At 39.3% G+C, this 24,360-nt stretch overlaps 1 protein-coding gene and 1 non-coding gene across 4 annotated transcripts in view; both read left to right on the top strand.

Annotated features, from left to right (window-relative positions):
* KCNQ5 (potassium voltage-gated channel subfamily Q member 5) overlaps positions 1-24,360 on the top strand; it is a 592,119-nt gene that overhangs the window by 256,947 nt on the left and 310,812 nt on the right. The gene's annotated exons all lie outside the window — the stretch shown is intronic.
* On the top strand, positions 21,646-21,721 carry TRNAL-GAG (transfer RNA leucine (anticodon GAG)). The gene has a single exon. It is a non-coding gene; the product is annotated as a tRNA-Leu (tRNA).

The following is a 24,360-nucleotide window of genomic DNA, read 5'->3' as shown; positions in this document are numbered from 1 at the left end:
GTCACTGAGCCATCTCTCAAAAGTTTATAGAAAACTGAAGTACTATAGAAATCACACCAAAGGAAGTGTTCTTTGGTATTCTCTTGCTGAGGAGTTCTCAGAGTCCCTTTTCTTTTTTTCCAGTAAGTTCTTAATTCTCATATTCTGGTATTACAGTCATCTCAGGAGGTCATTCCAAGCAGAATGGAAAGCAAGAATAAGAGTTTCAATGTAGAAAACAGAATGTGTTTGGGTAATGCTGAAAGAGCAAAGTAGTCCAAGCATGGGAGGGGGAAGTGTAAGATTGGCTCTCTTTGGGGCTCAGGATAATAAGGAAAACAATTGGAATTTTCACTGTACCTGTAATGAGAGTTATAGAAGATTTTTCTTTATAAGAAAATGAGGAATTGACTGACCAGGCGGTGGCACAGTGGATAGAGCATTGGACTGGGATGTGGAGGACCCAGTTTCGAGACCCCGAGGTTGCCAGCTTGATCGCGGGCTCATCTGGTTTGAACAAGGCTCACCAGCTTGAGCCCAAGGTTGCTGGCTTTAGCAAGGGGTTACTCTGTCTGCTGTTACCCCCCACTCCTCCGATCAAGGCACATATGAGAAATCAATCAATGAACAACTAAGGAACCACAATGAAGAATTGATGTTTTTCATCTCTCTCCCTTCCTGTCTGCCTGTCCCTATCTGTCCTTCTCTGTGACTTTCTCTGTCTCTGCCACACAAAAAAAAAAAAAGAAAAGAAAAGAAAAAGAAAATGAGAAACGGCCAGAGCTGAGGCTATTGGTTTCTTTTTTCATTATGAACCATTATCACAGTTACTGAGGGTTTAACAAAAATAGAACTAAACTAAAAAGGAAGAGAAGAAGTACAAGAAGTTTGAGAGTAAGTGGGTACATGAGGACAGACCCTGGACTGTGAGGAGGGAGAGGACCGCAGTCTGATGAGTTCCTGGGTCTGTCAGTGAGTTGGTCAGGAATGGAGGAGAAACTTTTCTAAGACCAATTTTAAGATTAAATTAGTTCCTAAGAAATAGTTTTACCTTATAATTGATAATGTAATGCCTTTACTTTTTTAAAAAAAAAATGAGGTTGTGTATGCTCTGTCTACACTACAAAAGTCCTGTCTCTCCTGCTCATACTACCGATGTAAAGCAAGCTAGGAATATTTTCTTTGGATATTTTGTTTATCTTCAATGAAAAGTTAAAAAGTTCAAGTACCAACAATTTGCTATTCAATGTGCAGGGGAAAGTGTGTTTTTCTTTATTAATGAGAACTGACACACAAGGAGAAATGTCTGTTTACCTATATACTGAGATATTGTTGAGCATATAACTTCATGTTCTAATTTTTTACTTATATTTCAACAAAAGCATTTTCTACTGTTATTACCTGTTACTTCTCAGAAGTCATTTTTAATAACCATATACTATTTCAACTTGTACATGTATCAAAATTTCTCATCATCATCTTTTCTTGATACATTTAAAATTGTTTTTTTCTTACCCATAATATTGAAATGAATATTGTAATGCAAAGGCTTTTTTCTGCCCTGGTCAGATAGCTCGTTTGGTTAGAGCTTCATCCCAGAAACGCAGAATTCGCCTATTCAGTCCCCATTCTGGGCACATACAGAAACAGATCAGTGTTCCTTTCTCTCTCTTTCTCTCTCTCTCCCCCACTTCCTCTTTCTAAAGTCAATCAATAAAAAAGTTTTTTAAAGATTTTTCTTATCCTAAATTATTTAATGAGAACAAATTTTTAATGATAAAATTACTGGGTCAAATAGTATATCTATATTTGATGCACTAATTACTTTGAAAATACATTTGTACTCTTTACATATATTCTTTAGTGTGTAAAATTGTTTCTTATGTTTTATTTTTTTATTTTTTTATTTTTTTTTTCATTTTTCTGAAGCTGGAAACAGGGAGAGACAGTCAGACAGACTCCTGCATGCGCCCGACCGGGATCCACCCGGCATGCCCACCATGGGGCAACGCTCTGCCCACCAGGGGGCGATGCTCTGCCCATCCTGGGCGTCGCCATGTTGCGACCAGAGCCACTCTAGCTCCTGAGGCAGAGGCCACAGAGCCATCCCCAGCACCCGGGCCATCTTTGCTCCAGTGGAGCCTTGGCTGCGGGAGGGGAAGAGAGAGACAGAGAGGAAAGCGCGGCGGAGGGGTGGAGAAGCAAATGGGCGCTTCTCCTGTGTGCCCTGGCCGGGAATCAAACCCGGGTCCTCCGCACGCTAGGCCGACGCTCTACCGCTGAGCCAACCGGCCAGGGCTGTTTTATTATTTTAATCATAGACTATTATGTTTATTTTTCCTAATTTAAATTACTTTGATTACCAGTGAAGTCAAACCAATTACTTATAATTTTTCCTTCTTTGCAAGTTTTCTATTTGTGTTACTGCCTATTGGGATCAGAGTATTTTTCTTGAAAATGTGGAAGAGTTCTCCAGTCTATGGTTGTCATCATATTGTTGACCATACTACAGTGTGTCTGTAATGTCATGGTGCTCTTTTGACCGGTCACAAGAAAGCAACAAAAGATGATAGAAATGTGAAATCTGCACCAAATAAAAGGAAAACCTTCCCAGTTTCTGTAGGACGATGTGACAGCATGTGCACATGCGCAGATGATGATGTAACACCGTGTATACAGTGGAACAGCCCATGGCCATGCCAGTCGAGATGTGGACGGTACAGTGGAAAATTCAGTGTGTTCTGTGGCTCTCTAAATTCGAATCTGTGACCAAAGTACAACGTGAATATTGGCGCATTTATAACAAAGTGCCACCACATAGGAATAACATTACTCGGTGGGATAAGCAGTTGAAGGAAACCGGCAGTTTGGTGGAGAAACCCCGTTCTGGTAGGCCATCAGTCAGTGATGAGTCTGTAGAGGCTATATGGGATAGCTACCTAAGGAGCCCTAAAAAATCTGTGTGTGACCCCACATCGAACTGCACTGAATAGGTATGAAACTGGGAGGGTTTTCCTTCTATTTGGTGCAGATTTCATATTTCTATCATCTTTTGTTGCTTTCCTGTGACCGGTCAAAAATGCACCATGACTTTATGGACACACTGTATATATTTTCTCACCAGATTGTGATCTTTCTTTTAAATTTCAGGATATCCTATTGGGCCACATAGAAATTTTAAATGGTTACCTTTACTGTGTATTTTGTACTTGATTTTCTATAATTTATCATTTTGTTTTCATTTAGAATGTTTAGGCTTTATACCATCCTAACTATATATTATACTTTATATTTTGACTTTTAAAAATAAATTTTTTAAACAATGACAAATCAAGAGAAATTTTTTAGTTACTTGAAGTAGACATTCTGAGCTTCAATCTTCATGTGCAAAATACGTGAGTTCAGAATTCTATGCAATCAAGTTCTTTCCATAAAAAAAATAGTTTTAGCTACTTTTATTTTTTTAAGAGAAGGAGGTCACTTAAAAGATGTAGTTTCCCAAACCCACATCATTAAGAGAATTAAAGTTTAGTGGTGCCTTTCTCCATTAATATCTCTAACCACCTTTCCTGCTTTGACACCAATGGGAATGCAGGCTTTTCTTTTCTTAAGTGATTAGCCCATACAGTGAACCGTGACAAGTAATTATCATGACCCTTGAAATTTTAATATATATGAACATTACCACAGTGTTATTATTAAGTCAGTCTGCTGAATTTCTTTCTTACTTAATCTTTTCAATAACATATATTTGAAATTCTTAGCCTTCAAATTAGTTCTAAGCCTGCCTGAGTGCCAGCACTGTGTTTTACCACTGGAGGAAGAGGTTCTCTGCTCCACCATCTTTCTCTGTACAGATGAAGAATCCTAGTCAGAGGCAAGCTCAATTACAAAACTGTTAGTGGCTAGCCAAGGCTTCAGTCTATGTCCTCTAAATACCGTTTCATTACTCTCTCAACCCTCCTTTAGCACTTTCATATCTTCCCATGCTATTATTTTGTTATTTCACTGAAACAGAGTAATAGTAGTTTATCCTCAGTCAGGATAGACATGTGTATTTTCTTGTATTGGAAAACAAAAGTACCATATAGCAAGTCTGAACCAGTAGTATTAATAGAAATGTGTTGACAAGCAAAGGCATTTTCTTCCACGGTGCCTTTCCTACTATGTACATTTGCTCAACAATTCTCTCATCAAGAATTTGGAACTTCGATCTTTATTTTCCCCTAAACATTTGAAAGTATGTGAAAGAATATACTTTATTCACAGACAGATTTTCCATATCCATTTATGCCTCCAGAAAGCATTTATCAACAGAAGCTAAGCATATGGACATTCTATAATTAAGAAAACCTTTTTAGAACTTGAAGAGACTTTTGAATAATGCTAGATGGAGCAGGCCGTAGTGAATTATTCAAAACAGGAGATCAAAAGAGTGAAGGCAACAATTTTGTACTATAGAAACAAAGCTCTGTAAATTAATATGTGATGATATTCAGGATCATTTAATTTAGTGGCATGAAAGAGAATCAAATGAATTAAATTCTTATAAATCTATTTTCTTTTTTAAAATTGAAGAGATCTGCTAATTTGAATCAAGCACCTGTGCCTTACTGTAATACCCGTTTCTTTATATAAATTGAGAAAAATGCATTTAATTTTCCAAATATTCCTCATTCTCTGCTATTAAAAATATATACATATAACTTAATATTCTTATAAAACTGAACACATAAAGTAGAAAATCCTAACTGACCTTCTAGATGAGCATCCTTGTGATATTCTCAATCCTCAGATATTTTAAAAATGAAATAACCTTTCAATGGGAATTTTTCAAACAAAAGGTAATGCTATAGAGGCATAGTCAGATCTTAAATCACTTGAAAGAAAAATGTAAGTATAAGGGAAAAAGTTACAGGTAATAAAATTAATTGTTGTGAGAAGTATCAGACAAAAACTGATAGTGTTCTCTAAAGAAAATAGCTTTTGGGTAGACAGAGAGAAATGAGGTGTGATACTAAGTGAAGTTTTAGAAGTAAAGAAAATAGAAACAGTAAAAGCAGAGAAAGAGCAAGAACTAAAGAGAAGATTAAATCAGAAAATAGAATACAAGGGATCCCAAATCTTTTTTCTTAATCAATCTGATAGAACACTAAAGCACCAAGAGTAAATTTTTCTGAAGTGAGAATGATGATCTTTGCCCATTATCAGGTTGTTTCCATGGATGGGAACTGAGGAAAGCTGAGAGTTGTGGCAACTTAAGTAGGTAAACAACCAGCCTGTATTGTGACTCTAGTCCAGGATTAGAGCTTGAGAAACTGTGATAAGAGCCAATACTCCAATATTTGGAGGTTGCCATGCCCCTATTTGGAGGTTTCTTAGCTTCCTCAAAATAAAACATAAATCATTTAAAGCAGACATATTGAAAGCAATATCTGGGACATTCCAAATAAACTATGACTAATGCAAAATAGAAAAGTTTCAAATTAATAACTATAAGGAATTTACATTAAGTAAGATCAAAGATTTAGGACATCCCATCAGAAGAAGTTCAGGCATCAAGCTCATATTTAGTGATTAAAGTAAACATAATCATCAATAAGAATAATCCCAGATTGTATCCTTACAGTTAAATGTTACTGAATTAATTTAATGCACAGTTATATTTTTGAAAATAAAATATAAGAAAATATATTAATCCCTTTTTCAAATGTAAATCATTTTTTTTACTTGAATTTCATGATTCAAACACATTACTGCCACTTGATGGTGATACTCCTAAATTGTAAAAATAGTATTTAATCATACAGCTAATCTGATTACTATTTATGACATTAAGCCCTAGGATTAATTACCCTTATACTTTTCACATTTCTATATAAAAACATGCTAATAAAATTGTTAAGTCTGGAGCTAGACAAGACACTAAAGGTAATTTATTTTAACCTTCTAATCCTACAATTGAGGAAACAAAACCAGAAAGGTAAATCTGCTTGGCGGTATAAAGTTAGTGACAGAGTTAGAAAAGGAACCACCTGTCAGTGCATTTAATGCTTGTATTGAATATTATCAGAATTACAGATCCTCTATCATTCTTCATCTTATTAGCTGATTAATGTGTGCACACTCATAAATTTTAACCCTTTTTTTATTTTTTTTTTATTTTTTATTTTTTATTTATTCAATTTTTAGAGAGGAGAGGGAGAGACAGAGAGAGAGAGAGAGAGGAGAGACAGAGAGAGAGAAGGGAGGGAGGAGCTGTAAGCATCAACTCCCATATGTGCCTTGACCAGGCAAGCCCAGGGTTTCGAACTGGCGACCTCAACATTTCCAGGTCGATGCTTTATCCACTGCACCACCACAGGTCAGGCACAATTTTAACCCTTTTATTTATAAATTTAAACTCTTGCAGAATGAAAAGGATTTTTACATGTTTGAGGCTGATAAATTATTGTCCCTGTGCACTGTTCTCTTATGCATGTTTTATCTCTTGCCTAACCCTCCTACTCCTCTTCCTGAAATATCCTTGAACTTTAAATTTGGTTGCTCTGAGTTTCTGGACAACTTCCTAAATGAGAAGCTGAAAGAGGTTAAAATTAACATGAGTGGCAGTGTATATGAAGTGGAACATAGACATGACTTAGTTTTCACTGTATGGGCAACACTGAAGCAGGTACATCACCTCACATCAACTGATTACCTCAAAAAGCTGTGGATGAAAGACACACGTTGTTTTAGACATTATCAAAGGGGAGTGGGTAAGAGGTCTGAGAAGGGGAACTCAGACATAGAGTCTGCACTCATGACTCTAGACGAGGCCAAGGTCAGATTGTGAAAAACTTTGTTAGCTAGACTAACTAAAGAGCTTTAACTTTATCCCAAGAGCAATAGAAAGCTCATCAAGAGTGTATAGCAGGAAAAAAAATCACATGATGGGATTTATGGTTTAAAAAAATTCTGACTCTAATGTGATAAAGAGAAAAAAAGTGCTCAGAAGGGTGAGTGAAGAGTAATACAGATGCCTAGAATGGTGCGTGGAAAATAAGAGGCGACTGATAAATGATTGCTGAGGGAGTATGGTAGTGGAGAGCCCAGTTACGATGCTGTTGCAGAAATCCAGGCATGGGAAGGGCTCACCAGGCCAGCGCTGTCGCTTGTCATCAAGTGTGCATTAGGATTAAGTATCAAATATAAGCCTGCAAAGCTAAGAACCCCCTATTTATTTCTGTTGTATACTCAATCCAGAGCAAAGGAATGGGGTTTTTTTTATTTGTTTAACAAGAGAGCATTTCCCTCTTAACAGTTTCCTTTCCTTAAAGATGTTGTATTCTTTTACTACAGAAATCGCATTATTTCTGAGCTGGCAGTTTTGCTGATGGCTTCTGAGCTTTGGACGGCTTGCCCATACATTTTCTTCTTCCCTACTTGGCAGTGCACATTTTTTTCCTCGTTTTTCACAGCAAGGTTCAAACACATATAAGTTTTCTAATCATTAACATCTAGGAGAAGAAGAGATTAGAGAGAAAACAGGAGAGAGTAAGCAAATCCACACTTGGCGAGTTATTGCAGAGTATTTCTAGTAATGATATCATTATGAAACCAAATGGAGACAGATCAGGATAGGATTCAAAATACTCAGCATCACTGAAAACAGTTAATTACTAGAGGGAATTATGTGTTGCTGTCACACAGGGCTATGCACATGAAGGTTGATGAAATAAAGAATGGGTTTATTAATCCATAACTTTTGTATAATGACCGTTAATGGATTAGATATGTTTACTAAATTCATAGATACTGCCACTAAACAATATAGCTTTCCACCTCCCTGTTAATCCAGGGTCCCTCTTGCTTACTTTCAAAGCTGTTTGTGATTTCCCAGAACTAGGAACAACTGTTTTTCTTTATGCAGAATTTATCAGAGAATTTTGTAGCCTCATGTAACACAAAATGCTCAGGCTTCGTCATCACACTGATTTGGGCTTAAATTCAAGTTGTGGGACACTTTAGCTTGGCAACCGTGCACAGGTTGTCAAACTTTTCTGAGTCTGACATATACCTTTGTGCTTTTTGTTCATAATATATATATATTATGCTTAATATAATTTAGAAAAAGTCTTAATTGAAATGTTTGGGATATTAGCTGCAATCTAAAATTCCAGGTGTGGTTTCCACTCTTTTTCTCACCACCAATAGATTTCAGTTAGATTTTAGTCAGTGGTATTATTAATGACAAACAAGGTTGGGAAACTCTCAGGGTATGTCTTGCAATAAAATTATAGAAATTCGGATCTAAAATTGATCTTCAAAGCCACATGTGACCATGTAGAGTAATAAAAGATGCTGTGTCCCCCTAACTATTCCTTGGAGCAGCTGTTCCCATTGTATATCCTGTGAACCACTGGGAGACTGAGCCATGGTCAGGGGGGTGCAAGTTCAGGGGTCCACTAAATATTGTCTATAAAAAATCAGAATTAAGTATGCCACATACATATAACTGTTTTTCAAAGGTGTACAGATGTTATTGTGATTTTTAAAAGATTATTTAAAAGCATTATTAATTTTGAATAGTGTTTTATTATGTGTGTTCTTGGCTAACAGCTACATAAAGTAGAACTGCACTCATGTAGAATCTATGGACATTTTAAACAGGGTCCTTAAACTTGAAGATCAAGGACTTGGACTACAACAACTTTGGACACAAACTATGGCATGTCTAGATGGCATTGGGAGAGGTTACTAACTCAGTCCAGTCTGGCGAAGAATGCAATGAGGAACTTATAAAACATACTAATCAAATAATAGAGAAAAGCTAGGAAGGATATGTAGGTTTGTTTTATTGGTGAGAAAAAGGGAAATAAGTTCATTTCCAACCTGCAAATGTATTAGTTTGTTTTATTACCTAGAAGTAGGTATTTCAGGGGTGGGATTGTCAATGCTCAGCAAAGGGGTTTCTTCAGGACCAGGTTGCCCTATGAACTCAGCCTCTTCAGCGCTGGTGAGAGGCGAGCTGGGGGAGAGAGTGCTGGTCCCACGTCGTGAGGCCCCAGATTCCCACTGACACAGCTGCCATGCCACAGCGCTCTCTTTTCTCCAGCTGAAGTGTGAAAATATAAATATAAAGCACAGTAAGAACAGGGTTTGGGGCTTTTTTTTAAGTAAAATAAAACAGGAAAACTCCCATCGCTACATTTTTTTTAAAAAAGTGCATCAACACCCGCCCTGGCTGGTTGGCTCAGCGGTAGAGCGTCGGCCTAGCGTGCGGAGGACCTGGGTTCGATTCCCGGCCATGGCACACGGGAGAAGCGCCCATTTGCTTCTCCACCCCTCTGCCGCACCTTCCTCTCTGTCTGTCTCTTCCCCTCCCGCAGCCAAGGCTCCATTGGAGCAAAGATGGCCCGGGCGCTGGGGATGGCTCCTTGGCCTCTGCCCCAAGCGCTAGAGTGGCTCTGGTCGCAACATGGCGACGCCCAGGATGGGCAGAGCATCGCCCCATGGTGGGCAGAGCATCGCCCCTGGTGGACGTGCTGGGTGGATCCCGGTCGGGCGCATGCGGGAGTCTGTCTGACTGTCTCTCCCTGTTTCCAGCTTCAGAAAATAGCAAAAAAAAAAAAAAAAGTGCATCAACACCCTAAACAGCTGAAGAATAAATCTTGGTTTGTTTACCAAGGAGGGGGTTCTATGAAGATAGATTATGTGGAGAGGTGAGAGGGGAGAACGGGTAAGGGGCTTTCAAGACAGTGGTGGTCTTGGAAGGACAATTGGCTGAATCCTCACATTTAGGCCTCGAGCCAGGACTTGGGCAGTTCTGTCTTCAGGTACCTGCGAAGAGCGGGGGAGGGGGGAGGCTTAGGAAGCAGGCAAACTCAGCAGGCCCCCTGGTAGAAGGAAACATGCAAAACCCAGACCCAGTAAACACTCTTGGCTGCCTCTGGCTGGCTCTCCCCACGGAACAGAGAATTTGCTTTTTCTATGGTTCTGCATTTTTACAAAAAGATGTGGGGGAGGGGGAAGTTACAAAAATAATACAACCACCAGAAAATAGAACCTATTAATTTAAAAAAGGTAAAAGAGTTGGGGTTATTTAGTCAAGAGAACAAATGCCAAGGAACAACTTAATAATGGCTTTTAGTAAAAAATGTGTGCAGCAAAAAATGCAAATCTATTTTTTTTTTTAGCATTGAGACAATAAGAAGTAGCCAGAGGTGTCAGCAAGATATGTTCAGGTTAGACATTAGGAAGAACTTCTAGACTTCTGGGATGTTTATTTCGATTCAAAGGGATGTATACATAGCTTAGCTGCTTCTGATAAAATCTGTAGTTTCTTATTTTAAAAAGATTAAGTAACTATTGGTTCTTTGCTCCCAAATAAAAAGGTCCACATTTTTCCCTTTTACTTGTCTAAAAAAAAAAATGACGACAAAAATTCATATAGATTAATCAAATGGCTTCCATATTTGGCAATTTTTATAAATTCATCCGAAATAAACATTTATTAAATCTCTCTGAAAAAGGCAGATTCTATCTTAAGTACTTAAATTTTGGAAAGCATATTTTAAAAATAAATGTGTCTATGTTAAGGGATTGAAGATTTAAAGGGTGGCACATCTTATTCTGTGTGATGTTTCACCTTGAGAACACACACACACTCACTCACTGTCACACACAGGCACACTGACAAAATTTAAAGTGTTATCAAAAACCTTCAGCCATTAAAAAAATGACATTCATTCATTGTAATTCTGTTTTCACATATAACCTTGTATAGTTATTTATGTAAAATCCTTTTTGAATATTAACACATGCAAGTAAATCTGACTTGAGACATAAAATCTGTGAAATGCATAGACACTTCTAAAACTCGTAGTACCACCTGACCAGTGGTGGTGCAGTGGATAGAGCATCAACCTGGGATGCTGAGGTCCCAGGTTCAAAATCCCAAGGTCACCCACCGGCTTGAGTGCAGGCTTACCAGTTTGAGTGCAGGCTCACCGGCTTTAATGTGGGATTAGCCATATGCTCCCAGGATCACTGGCTTAAAGCCCAAAGGTTGCTGACTTGAAACCCAAGGTCTCTGGCTTGAGCAAGGGGTCACTGACTTGGCTGGAGCCCTGGGTCCAGGCACATATGAGAAGCAATCAATGAACAACTAAAGTGACATAACTCCAGTTGATGCTTCTCATTTCTCACCCTTTCTATCTCTGTCTCTTTCTAAAAATTAAAAAAAAAAAAAACCTCATAATACCAAGATTCTCATCTAAACTAGAATTTGCACAGAAATTCTTGTGCAAACTGAGCACAACACTTGAATTTGTTAATTGAGTCCTTCCTTCTACTGTGGCTATTAAGTGGCTTTGGCTTTAGTTTTATCCCTGATTGATAATCGTGGAGAATTGAGGCAGTGTTATAGAATCAATCTTTTGAAGCAAAGTAATTCATTTTTTTATTGTTCAATTATTAAAACTGAGCTCTTTTGTACAACTCCCAAAATTACAGTGGCAGAGCAGACTCGTTGGCAGTTTCTATGGCAGCAATTCCTCATGTTATGTCTTCCCCCAGCCACTTTATTATTTACACAGGATTAGTAACAGCTATTAATTCCTAATACAATGTGAAAACAATTCAGGTTTTACCCTGAGCTTTCTGTGACCATCACCCAGTAACTTCCAGATAGTGTGCCTGTCTGGAAATATTTCAGATAAAAGAAATATTAGCACATGCTCTCTTAGGCCTTCCAGGGCAATAGATCAGGAGAAGAATCTAAGTGAGCCAGAGGGGAATAAAAAATAGGGAAGGCGTTGATGGCAAGAAAAGGCAGGATTGCTGTAGTGAGAAGCCAATGCCTGTGGTCAGCTTGTTCTTCCTTACTAACAGTTGCACGGACACCACTGCTTCCTAAGCGTGAGGGGACAAGAGCATGCTGTATTCAGCTCCATTATCCCAGCTGGAGACCCTGGCAGTGAACCTTCTCAAGTCTGAAAGAGAAAACACTTTCCTGTTGTTAGTTCCCCTGAGGGGGAAGTCAGTTCTTCCCTTTCACACCAAACCCTTAAGTTAATCTAAAAAGTTTTCCTAAATAGTCATCTACAAAATATAATTTAATAATTTTGTCTTTATTTATTGAAGAAAAATGATTGACCTTTATACTAATTATATTAACAATGATATATTAAAAAGCAGGTTGAAAAATGTTCTAGCTTTGTTTTAAAAATGGGAGAAATCTGGCCCTGGCCGGTTGGCTCAGCGGTAGAGCGTCGGCCTGGCGTGCGGGGGACTTGGGTTCGATTCCCGGCCAGGGCACATAAGAGAAGTGCCCATTTGCTTCTCCACCTCCCCCCCTCCTTCCTCTCTGTCTCTCTCTTCCCCTCCCGCAGCCGAGGCTCCATTGGAGCTAAGATGGCCCGGGCGCTGGGGATGGCTTCTTGGCCTCTGCCCCAGGCGCAAGAGTGGCTCTGGTCGCGGCAGAGCGATGCCCTGGAGGGGCAGAGCATCACCCCCTGGTGGGCAGAGCGTCGCCCCCTGGTGGGCAGAGCGTAGCCCCTGGTGGGAGTGCCGGGTGGATCCCAGTCGGGCACATGCGGGAGTCTGTCTGACTGTCTCTCCCCGTTTCCAGCTTCAGAAAAATACAAAAAAAAAAAAAAAGGGAGAAATCTTTAACCTCTTAATACCTCACATAGCTAACTAACTTCTCAATACCTCCCAAGAGTTGTCTGATCTGTGGGAACGTAGCTTTCTGTTTACAGTTGGCCAGCTCTAGTTGTCAAGCAGTGGCTGCCAAGGGCCAGGAGAAATGGGCAGCTGCGTTATTTTGGGCAAGGGTCACTCACTGCACCCTGATGAGGACACCTTTCCCAGGCACCTCAGAGTGTCAGCACTCCAGGACAAACTGGGGGACCTCCACAGAGTTGGGGAGACACATGAGCTAGACGAGGGGGAAGCATAGTGCCCTACCATGGCCCAGGGGATTAGAATAGAATCCAAACCCTGCCCTTCCTGGGCTAGCTCTTCCTCTGGCAATGATGCTTCCTGAGGATGAAGAACGCCTCTGAAAGGCATCCTCAGATGTGAGAAGTTTTGACTTCTTCAGTCACCTGCAAAACAGATTTGAGAGGTGCCAGGCAGACCCTGCACTGAAATACAGATGCCTAATACTTTCATGCAGACTGTCATTTTTTTTTGTACTCTTTCTGCACCATGAACATGTTTTCTAGCCGTGGAGGAACAAGGCAGTAGTCTAGTTCTTGTACATTCACCAGAAGGAGTTCTCCATCTGGAAAGACAGGCAGGGCAACTCAGAGGAGTGCAGGGCACTGAAGGGAGGGCTGTGCAGAGAGCCAGCCTGAAGGAGCCGGTACTCACAGTCACCTGGTAGTGGTAACCAGGGACACCCGCTGCTGCTTCTCTCCCACAGCATGTGGGAGAAATAAATTAGACTGAGTAAATCTTGAGGAAGAGTGAGGCTGGAGGAAAAAAGTACCAATATTATTCCAACTTTGCTTTGCTTTTATGTTGTAAATGTGAATTTTTTTTAAATGAATATAATGAGACTGAGAGCCATTTAAAAAAAAAAAAAGCTTTCTTTTGAACTGGGAACATGGGCAACCTGCAGAGAACTTCTCCTGGTAAAGATTCTGAGAGATTTAAGAGCATTTCATAAGGAATTTGGCCCTAAGAATGAAGACTGTGCCCAAGAAGTCTGCTGCCTACCCCCTTCTCCTTCTACCGCTTAAGTAGCTGTTCATATGACTGGATCAAGTTCTTATAATATAGATCAGGATATCTCAACCTCAGTATATTGGTATATGGGGCCAAATAATTTTTGTTATAGAGGGATGACCTGTGCATTGTTTAGCAGCATTTCTGGTTTCTGTCACTTAGAGGAGTAGCAATCCCTTACCCTCCCAAGTCCTGATGAATGTCTCCAGTCATGGCCAAATGTCCCCAGGGCCGGTGGGAGGATAGGGGTAGACAGAATTGTCTTCTACTGAGAACCACTGATCTAGTTTTCACTTTTCAAACTGGGTTATCGATGTCACTATGCCCCAAGAAGAAGTGGCACCTTGGGGACTGGTGCCTGCTCTCTCTCCCCCTTCGTAAAGACTCCTACTGCACACTAGCATTGTAAAATCTCTCAGAAGACCTGCTTGACTTTATTTAAACCCAAGCCAAATTTAAAGGTAGTATACTTTTGTTTTCCACTAGCATCTATCAGTATTTTGTGAGACTCTTTTGTTCTTGAAACACATTTTGGATGAGCTCTGACTGATGGAGCCTAGTACAGTAAACACTTCATGTTATTATTTTAATGGTTCCTGTGGTCAAAAGTTTCTGAACATGGAGGTCATCATTTTTGTGAATATATTTCAAGGTCATGAGAAAGAGGTTTGTGAGAAGAGGCAAATTTTATTCTTCCCAGAATCTTAAGAATTCAAGAGGGAGCCAGAGCAACAGAGAATGAGATGAAGCTGACCCTCAGTCAAGTTCCCGATCAGAAGCTCAAGGGGATTGAACGGTGGCTACCCTACATTCCTTTCCCCTCCAGAATATCAAATCAAACCAAACAAATTAATACAACGAGAGAGAGAGACGTGGCAATACCTGATCTAAGTAGAACTTTGGGGTCTTATCTATCTAATTGGGGACTCCTATGCCATATATACTTCTATGGTCTTGTATATGTTACAATGAAAGAACAAAAATTCATGCAAACAAGTGTAAGGATTGAAAAGTTGCGTGAAGAGCAGAAAGGATGTAGAGACCAGAGCTAGGAACCAGGAAAGCTTCAAGAGCTGAAGGGCTCCTCATCTTATCTCATCTCATCTTCCCTTCTCACCCCTCACAGCTTCTCATCTCTTCACTTCCCAAGATGGCTGCTCCATCCTCCACTCCATGAGCAGGCTTCTGCTTCCTCACCATTTCAGTTCTCATAACTTCACTGGGCATGTGACGCTGTTCTGATCTGGGCCTGTTTTGGCCCCTGGTTTTATATGACTTTTACCAAATGACTTGAGTATTTATGGCCATTCAATGGACTACTTGGTCAGCCCTGGATCAGGTGTTGACTTCTGGTCTAGTAATCTGCAGCCAAGAAAAGAATAGACAGGCACAAAATATTTATAGGGTAGCCAACACCTGCTCATTCAGCAGCCTGTAAGGGCCAAGGCAGCTCTTAAAGAAAGAGGTTATGGGTGAAACAAAAGCCCCAAAACATAAATGTTACAATTCACTTTGGTGTTCAGTTTACAACAATGGTTCTGACACAAACCATAATGATAATAACTAGTATTTGTTGAGTGGTTGAGTGCTACATGTATGTAAATCAGCTACTTTCTTAAATACTTTTTGGTTATTCACTTATTTTATTCTCATAATAAACCTACAAGAGAGATATGATTTTTCCCCATTTTACAACTGAGGAAATGAGAAGCAAAAAAATGAAAGTTCCCCAAATCCAGCAACCGATCACTGAACAAACCAGGATTCAAACCTAGGCATCGGACTCAGTCTATGCTCTTACTCTGCTGACATCCCTCTGTGAAGAAAAAAAAAAGATCAGAAAGTTAAAATATAGCTTCAAGCTGTTAGATGCTTAGATTTTAACAAACTATGCTGGGTCAGCTGGTATTTCAGAAAAAGCATTAGCCAATATTAAAGGAAACCTGCCTGTGGTTATAGATCAATCATGTCGCTGTGTCACAGTTTTCATGCCCATGATGAATGTGTTCTAGGTGAGCTCACTAGTAATTTCCAGCACTTAGAGTTGTGCCTATTGCTTGGAGCCCAAAAGCTTATAGCCTAGGGCTTGTTCAGCTCAATCTCGACCACATCCCAGGGGCTCACGAAGCTGTCCTGCAAGGCCACCTCCACCTCCAGAACAGGGACCCTGCCTTCCTTCTCTCCCTCCAGTCTGCCTGTCTGGCCCTGCCATGATCTGTGTCTCTCCTTTTCATTAGTCAATCAAAAGAATAGCTTGATCCCTTTGAATATAACACAGCATTCTGAATCAGAGTGTGGAAATCCACACCTATGACCATCTGAGACCTTGCGCAGATCGCGTGTACTCTCCCTAACTCGTTCTCTCATTAATAGGGTGCCCATTAGAGCTACTTCCTGAAGTCATCTGCCTCTCAAGCGTGAGTTCAGAATCAGGAAACACTAACTGTTAACATTTTCCCCACAGTTATTGCAGTGAAGAAAAAGACCAATGTTCTTTTTTTTTTTCTATGTTCTACATTTTCGCTCAGAATATGTTAATGATTCTGATTCCTTGCCCAATTCCAGGCTTTCTTCTAGAAATATTTTTCTTACTAAACCTTAGCCAATCCTTTTTATATTTATATTTTAGTCTGATTTTTAAAAATATAGTGGTTCTGCTACTCACTAAAATTTGAGTAAATCAGCCATCTTTTGTAATCAATGGTCAAATATATGAGCAAAGACACGGAAATAGAAACATACATAGCAAGTTGAGAGAACGGTGTAAAGGTTTATTAAGCTCAACATCATGTTAAGTGTGAGAGAAGAGTGGGAGATGAGCCAAAAATAATTAATCAGGGGCATTTCTGGAAAACACAAGTGTGTAGTGAATTATAAAGAGCAAGACAGCGGAACCAGAAATATTGCAGTTTGAATCCTGGCATTGCTGCTAACTGCACAGCCTCACTTTCATGTGAGAAACGCTTTGAGCTCAATTTCTCTCTACAATGAGAAAAATATGAGAATTTATCACAATAGGTTGTGGTAAGACTTACATAAGCTAAACCGTGGTAAAGTCTTAATAAGTATGCAATAAGTACTTCTTACTAAGTACTCAAGTTTTGTTAGCTAATCGTTTATGCTAGAGAGCCTTGAACATTTTGACAATAAATTTTCCAATGGACTAAGTCAAAACAGTGTATCAACATTTCATAACTCACTGAATAACTCTACCTAAAACCTAAATTGGCTTTGTGACCCTAATATAATAACTTTGTCATTTAAAAATATAAAGAAAAAGTTAAAATATATGGTTCCCTTTGCTTGAAACTTTTGAAACTGTCAAAGGATGTTTCTCCAGAAGTTTGCATAGAACAATGACAGAAAAATGCATCTATTCACAGCTTAGTAAGTCATAGTAATTCACTCAAAAGAAATCAGAGGGACTAGCTCCAGTTCTGTGTTAAGACTGGCTTCATATATGAAACCATATTTTATGTAAATTTCCTAATAAATCTAAACATATAACAAATGCCCAGTCAATTCTACTAAATTTTTTAATAGAAGAGTATAAAATTTTTCTACTTTCGCTTTAGTTACCTAATATACACTACACTGATTCTTTATACAACCTTTAAAAGAGAGCTATAATCACAGCTCTTAACTTTGGGAATAGTTCTAAACACAGTGGTTCCCTTGTCAGATCAAGATGAGTTTGGGAAAAGGTACTAAATAATTCAATCACAGTTTACTAAGTTAGAACATTTTCTGATACAGGTATTTTGTGTGTAACATCAGTAACAGTCAACTTGAGAAACATTTATACTATCTTCCATTTTAGTTCCTTTTTCTAAAATGTTTTTAAATAAAAAGAGCTTTTCTTAGACTTCATTGCTAATCATTACACACCATAACATGCTCACCAATGACTTTCCAGCCATTTCAAAACAATTTGCAGTGTAGCTGAAGGATGAACATATAACAGATTTTTTTAAATTCTTTTTTTTTAATTAAATTTAATAGGATGACATTGATCAATGCAGGTACCTAGATTTCCAGTGAACATCCTTATAGTAATTGAACTGTTGATCGCGCAGTGTCTCTGTCACCCAGAGTGAAATCACTTTTCATCACCATATATTTGTCCCTCTTTTCTCCCCTCCCCCACATTCTTTCCCCTGGGTAACCACTACACTTTTATCTATGTCCATGAGTCTCAGTTTTATATCCCACCTAATGTGTGAAATCATATAGTTCTTAGCTTTTTCTGATTTACTTATTTCACTTAGTATAACGTTCTCAAGGTCCATTCATGTTGTAAATGGCAATATGTCACCATCACTCATGGCTGAGTAGTATGTACCACATCTTCTTTATCCAATCCTCTACTAGGGGACACGATGGCTGTTTCCATGTCTTGGCCACCATGAATAATGATGTGATGAACATGGGAAAGCATGTGCCTTTATGTAACAAAGTTTTTGTGGTTTGGAGGTAAATACCCAGTAAAGAGATTACTGGGTCATATGGTAATTCTATTCTTAATTTTTTGAGGTACTGCCATACTGTCTTCCAAATGGTTATACCAGTTTACATTCCTACCAACAGTGAAGGAGGGTGCCTTTTTCTTTGCAACCTCTCTAACACTTGTGATTACCTGTATCGTTGATAACAGCCAATCTAACAGGCTTTGAGGTGGTATCTCATTGTAGTTTTGATTTGCATTTCTCTAATGGCTAGTGAAGATAAGCATCTTTTCATACATCTGTTGGCCATTTGTATGTCTTCTTGGAAGAAGTGTCTGTTCAGGTCCTCTCCTCAATTTTTTTTTAATTTTTCTGGAGTGAGAAGTGGGGAGGCAGAGAGACAGACTCCTGCATGCGCCTGATGAGGATCCACCCGGCATGCCCACTAGGGGGTGATACTCTACCCATAGGGGCCTTTGCTCTGTTGCAATCGGAGCCATTCTAGTGCCTGAGGCAGAGGCCATGGAACCGTCCTCAGCTCCTTGGCCAACTTTGCTCCAATGGAGCCTTGGCTGTGGGAGGGGAAGAGAGATACAGAAAGAAAGGAGAGGGGGAAAGGTGGAGAAGCAGATGGTCGCTTCTCCTGTGTGTCCTGGCTGGGAATCAAACCTGGGACATCCACACACCAGGCCAACACTCTATCGCTGAGCTAACCAGCCAGGGCCACTCTCCCTGTTTTTTAATTAGACTGGGTTTTTTTTATATGTTATTGATCATTGTGAGTACTTCATATATTTTAGATATTAACCCCTTATCAGAGCTGCTTTTTGTGAATATAAACTCCCATTTGATTGCTTGCCTGTTTGTTTTGTTGTCTGTTTCTTTTGCTGTGCAGAAGCTTTTTAGTTTGATATACTCCCATTCATTTATTGTTACCTTTACTTCCCTTACTTTTGAGGTGAAATTCATAAAATGTTCTCTATGGCCATGATAACATTTTTTTGAAACTATAAATCAGAAATAATAATTTTTTTATATACAGAAATTAGTATTGGGACTCTCAACTCAGTAATTTTAAATAAAAGTCCAAACTAGAAATCACTAAAATCCCATTTAGAGACCCTCAACATAAAGCAAAAGTGCCTTCTTGGGTGGGTCCTGCAGGGGAGGAAAATATTTTTCTCAGCCTAGTCTAAGGGACCCTGGTTGGATCTGAAAAGTAAAGTAACAAAGACAGATTTATAATAATAATAAAAAGGCATACAAATTTATTTAATAGAAGTTTTACATGACATAAGGAAATAAAAACCAAAGAAACAGACCTGTGTATTTTTATTCTAGGTTTGATAAAGAGTGGAAATTCATGGAAGAATATGAGACATTAAGGATATGGAGGAAGTGCAGTAAACTGGGGGAACAGCATGGCCTATTTGGAGTCTTCTTGTCATTCCTTTGTCTTCCGAGATAAAAACCCTTTCCTCCTGGAATAAAGAGGACACCTCTCACATCAGGTTTATATAACCTGTCTCAAAGAGGAAGCAGTAAGGGGCGGGGGGAGGCAGGCAGAAGGACCTTCTTTCTTCTGCCATTTTCTCCAATTCCTTCAGCTTAAATATGCCAAGGTGCCATCTTTCAGGGTAGCATGTTCTGAACCGCATCAGTCCTAATCCCCTCCATGGTTATGGGCATTGCCCGGTCCTTGCATACACCACAGTCTCCTTGTCACGCACAGCACGTTTCCAGCACTGTGATGAGCTCTGTCTGTTCTTTTGAAATCTGCTTTTCAAGTTCAAAGCCTTCCCTCAGGAGGCAGATCCCTCTTTTTCTTCCTGGAGCTGTGCAAATTTCAATTCTTTTTGTTCCCTGAAATGTGTGAAAATGGAAGAAAGAGTGTTTTACTGTTCAATAGTTTTCCTCTATAATTTGTCATTTTAGGGCATAATTTGAGTACATTTTATAAATGATGAAAATGTTTGTTTTTATTTGAAATACGTAGCAGAAGCAAAAGCTACCATTGAAAATTATCTTTCATTAAAACATTAAAAACTCTTAATAAAAGAAATTATTTTAACATATTTTTAGAAAGGTATATAATAAGTATGCTGTCCAGCATCTGAATTAATTAATTAAATGCTTTATAACACAGCTAGTTCTTTTTTGTCTTGTCGTTACATCCCCCTAATAGACCAACATCATCAAAATAGATGAACAAATTATCATTCGCTTAAGCACCCAACCTTTTTTTAATTGAGCAGCTACTATGTACTAATTTTCTTTAGTCATGCTCCAGGCATGTTCTAGTCATATCTCAGTGCCTGGCTGCTTGAAGTTTATAATACACTGAGGATATAAAAAGTAAAGGAATACCATATATATATATATATATATATATATATATATATATATAATTAGAACTCACAATATGGGATCTGGAGGAAAATAAATGGGTACAACAGCAGGGAGAAGAAGTGGCTTTGTTGAAATCTGAAGGTCAGCATCATCCAGGTAGGGATGAAGAGAGATCCTGGGTAGAGAGAACAGTTTGTGTCAGGGAGGAGCCCGTGTAGCAGTTCCAGGAACCCGAGGGAGATGCTGTAACTGGAGACTTGCCGGCAAAGGGAATGTCCTGCTGAAACTGTTTACCAAGTAGTAAAAATGATTTGTTGGGTTTAAAAGAGATGATTGCATAGAGCTGCGTGAGTTAAGGCAAAGCCTTTGCCTTTTTTATGAGTTCCATGATGAGCCATCTAAGGGTTCTACACTTAGATGTTTAGATGCGTGGTCCTGTTGATGTTGTATGAAGACTACCCCACCTACCATGGTGAACAGACATGGAAATGCCAGAGAAATAGCAGGAAGCCAAACAAGGCTGCATGTGGGCAATATGGTGTACCCAGGAAGGTTCCTCGGCCCGCGGGACATGGAGGCTGAGAGCAGAGAGCATCTGTTTGCTCGCTATTTTGCCTTCAGGGATCCAACCTTCATTTGTTCCATTAACTGCCAGGGAAGGTAATAAACTGCTCTGCCTCACCAAATTTTACTGGTTGGGGACACAGAACTTGGTAGAAAAAGATTAACTTATATTACTGCTGCAAGAAATTATCAGCCCATGACACTGTATTAAAAACTAACATGCTCACTTTGTTCATGGAAAACATCTGTCCACTGTGTCTACTGAGGTATCATTTCTTTCCACTACTTTCCTTTTTCTCTGGCATTATCGTCTGGTTTCTGGAAGTCAGTATATTTTAACTCTACTTATTGCGTCTAATTACATAGTTATTTATGTAAGCAATGCTACCTCATGGCTCCCTAAACCTCAAATTATATTAAAAGACAATGAGCAATATCTAAGGGGTACCAACAGCCATAATGTTACTTTGAACATCCACTCTAATTTTTTGGAAATGGGGGGACACCTCTAATTGTGAAAATCCAAAATCTTCTTCCTCTAACATGTTTAAGGGAAATATAAGACAAGTAGTTTATTAAAAATATGTGGGAGGCCCTGGCCGGTTGGCTCAGTGGTAGAGCATCGGCCTGAGGTGCAGGAGTCTTGGGTTTGATTCCCAGCCAGGGCACACAGGAGAAGCACCCATCTGCTTCTCCACCCCTCCCCCCTCCTTCCTCTCTGTCTCTCTCTTCCCCTCCCGCAGCCAAGGCTCCATTGGAGCAAAGATGGCCCAGGCGCTGAGGATGGCTCTGTGGCCTCTGCCCCAGGTGCTAGAGTGGCTCTGGTTGCAACAGAGTGATGCCCCGAATGGACAGAGCATTGCCCCAGGTGGGCGTGCCGGGTGGATCCCAGTCAGGCGCATGCGGGAGTCTGTCTGACTGCCTCCCCATTGCTGGCTTCGGAAAAATACAATATATATATATATATATATGGGGACAAATGATGCACTCCAACAAATTTCTCATTACCATAGCAACTTCTTATCTTTTAAGTTCAACAAATCATTTTTACTACTTGATACATGTTTAGATAAAGACTTAGAGCAGGGGTCAGGAACCTTTTTGGCTGAGAGAGCCATGAACGCTGCATATTTTAAAATGTAATTCCAAGAGAGCCATACAATGACCCGTGTACATTACACATTATCCAATAAAAATTTGGTGATGTCCCAGAGGACAGCTGTGATTGGCTCCAGCCACCAGCAACCATGAACATGAGCGGTAGGAAATGAATGGATTGTAATACATGAGAATGTTTTATATTTTTAATGTTAATCTTTTTATTAAAGATTTGTCTGTGAACCAGATGCAGCCATCAAAAGAGCCACATCTGGCTTGTGAGCCATAGGTTCCCGACTCCTGACTTAGAGGATTTAGTTAAAAAATAAAATGAAAACCTTACAAAACATTGACACAGGGAATTAAATTCTACAAAACTGGCTACCTTAGGTCTCACAGCAGGAACATGTACAGTAGTTTCAATAGTATTTAGTAGTTCTTTATTAGCCATATGGAAATGCTAAAACTTACACAACCAAGAATTCTATAATTTTAATATGTAGCAAATATTCCTGGATTGAGTTCCACTGAGCTAATCAAATATGTCAACTATTACAAGCTTAATTTTTTTTAGGAAATATGACTGGTTCATATCTCAATGTAGAAAACTGTTTAATTTGCTCATATTACAAATCAAAGAAACAAGCCATCTCTTATTTTATGATGACTTGTTTTATCATGTGTTTTCTTAAAACTCTGAGGAGCCTCGAGTCAAAGAAAGGCTTTTTCTACCAACAAAGGCTTTTTATCTCATGTAGATAAGGACTAACACAATATGAATTTTAAATAAATTTAGTTTCTTAAAACATACAATTATTTCCATCTATAGAAATGAGAAAATGAGATAAGGAGAGAGAGAGTAGAATCTGGCTAATTTATTATTATCAGAAAAGAAAACATTTAAAAACCATGTTGTAACATGAACCACAGTGTAGCGATTGCCGGGGGGAGGTTGGCAGGGGAAATGGAGGAGAGTTTGGGGGGATAGATGGTGATGGAAGGAGCCTTGACTTTATGTGGTGAGCACACACTACAGTGTACAGATGTGTTGTGGAATTGTGCATGTGAAGCCTCTATAATTGTTTAACCAGTGTCACCCCAATAAATTTAATAAAAAAAATACACTGTTCAAAAAATTGTTTCAATTTAAAAAAATAATGACCATGATGTAAATAGTATGAATGACAGACAGCTCAACCATCTTCTGTACTTTTCTTTAATAATATATACTTTATTGTTTTCATTAATTAAATTTTCTAAGATTTCTTTGAATTATAAATTCATATTGATTTAATTAATTTTATTTATTTATTTATTTATTTATTTATTTTGACAGAGGGGGACAGATAGGGCCAAACAGATAGGAAGCAAGAGGGATGAGAAGAATCAATTCTTCGTTGTGGCACCTTAGTTGTTTATTGGTTACTTTCTCATATGTGCCTTGACCGTGAGCTACAATAGACAGAGTGACACCTTGTATAAGCCAGTGACCTTGGGTTCAAGCTGGTGAGCCTTGCTCAAACCAGATGAACCCACACTTAAGCTGACAATCTTGGGATTTTGAACCTGGGACCTCCACATACCAGTCCGATGCTCTATCCACTGCGCCATCGCCTGGTCAGGCTGATATTAATTTATAGGTAACCAATGGTAATTCTTTCTTTTCCTTTTTAAATGAGTGGTGGAGAAAGAGAGATACAGACTCCTCGCATGTGTTCCTACAGGGATCCAGGGGGCAAGCTCCCTACCAGTGATACTCTGCCCATCTAGGGCTATTGCTTGGCAACCAAGCTATTTTTAGTGTCTGAGGCCTAAGGTTCCAGGGAGCCATTCTCAGCTGCCAGGGCCAACTTGCTGGAACCAAATTGAGCCATGGCTGTGGGAAGGGAAGAGAGAGAGAGAGAGAGAAAAGGGAGAGAGAAAGGGATGGAGAAACAGACGGTTGCTTCACTTGTGTGCCCTGACCTGGAATTGAACTTGGGACATCTACACACTGGGCCAACACTCTACCACTGAGCCAACCAACCAGAATTATCAATGGTAATCTTTATTTTTGCAAATAGTAATTCTGGACTCACAGATCTCTGGGCACATTACTGGTCATAACAGGCATTCAACAAACATTGGTTCTCATTCCTGTACCTGAAACCTTTAAAACACTAGAAGAAGAAAAAGTATGACCCTTGAAAAACTTAGTCCAGGGAATAAA

The sequence above is a fragment of the Saccopteryx leptura genome, chromosome 1, assembly GCF_036850995.1.
Source record: "Saccopteryx leptura isolate mSacLep1 chromosome 1, mSacLep1_pri_phased_curated, whole genome shotgun sequence".
Classification (NCBI taxonomy): Eukaryota; Metazoa; Chordata; class Mammalia; order Chiroptera; family Emballonuridae; genus Saccopteryx; species Saccopteryx leptura.
Note: the sequence above shows the minus strand (reverse complement) of the source record. Positions and strands in the feature narration are given on the sequence as shown.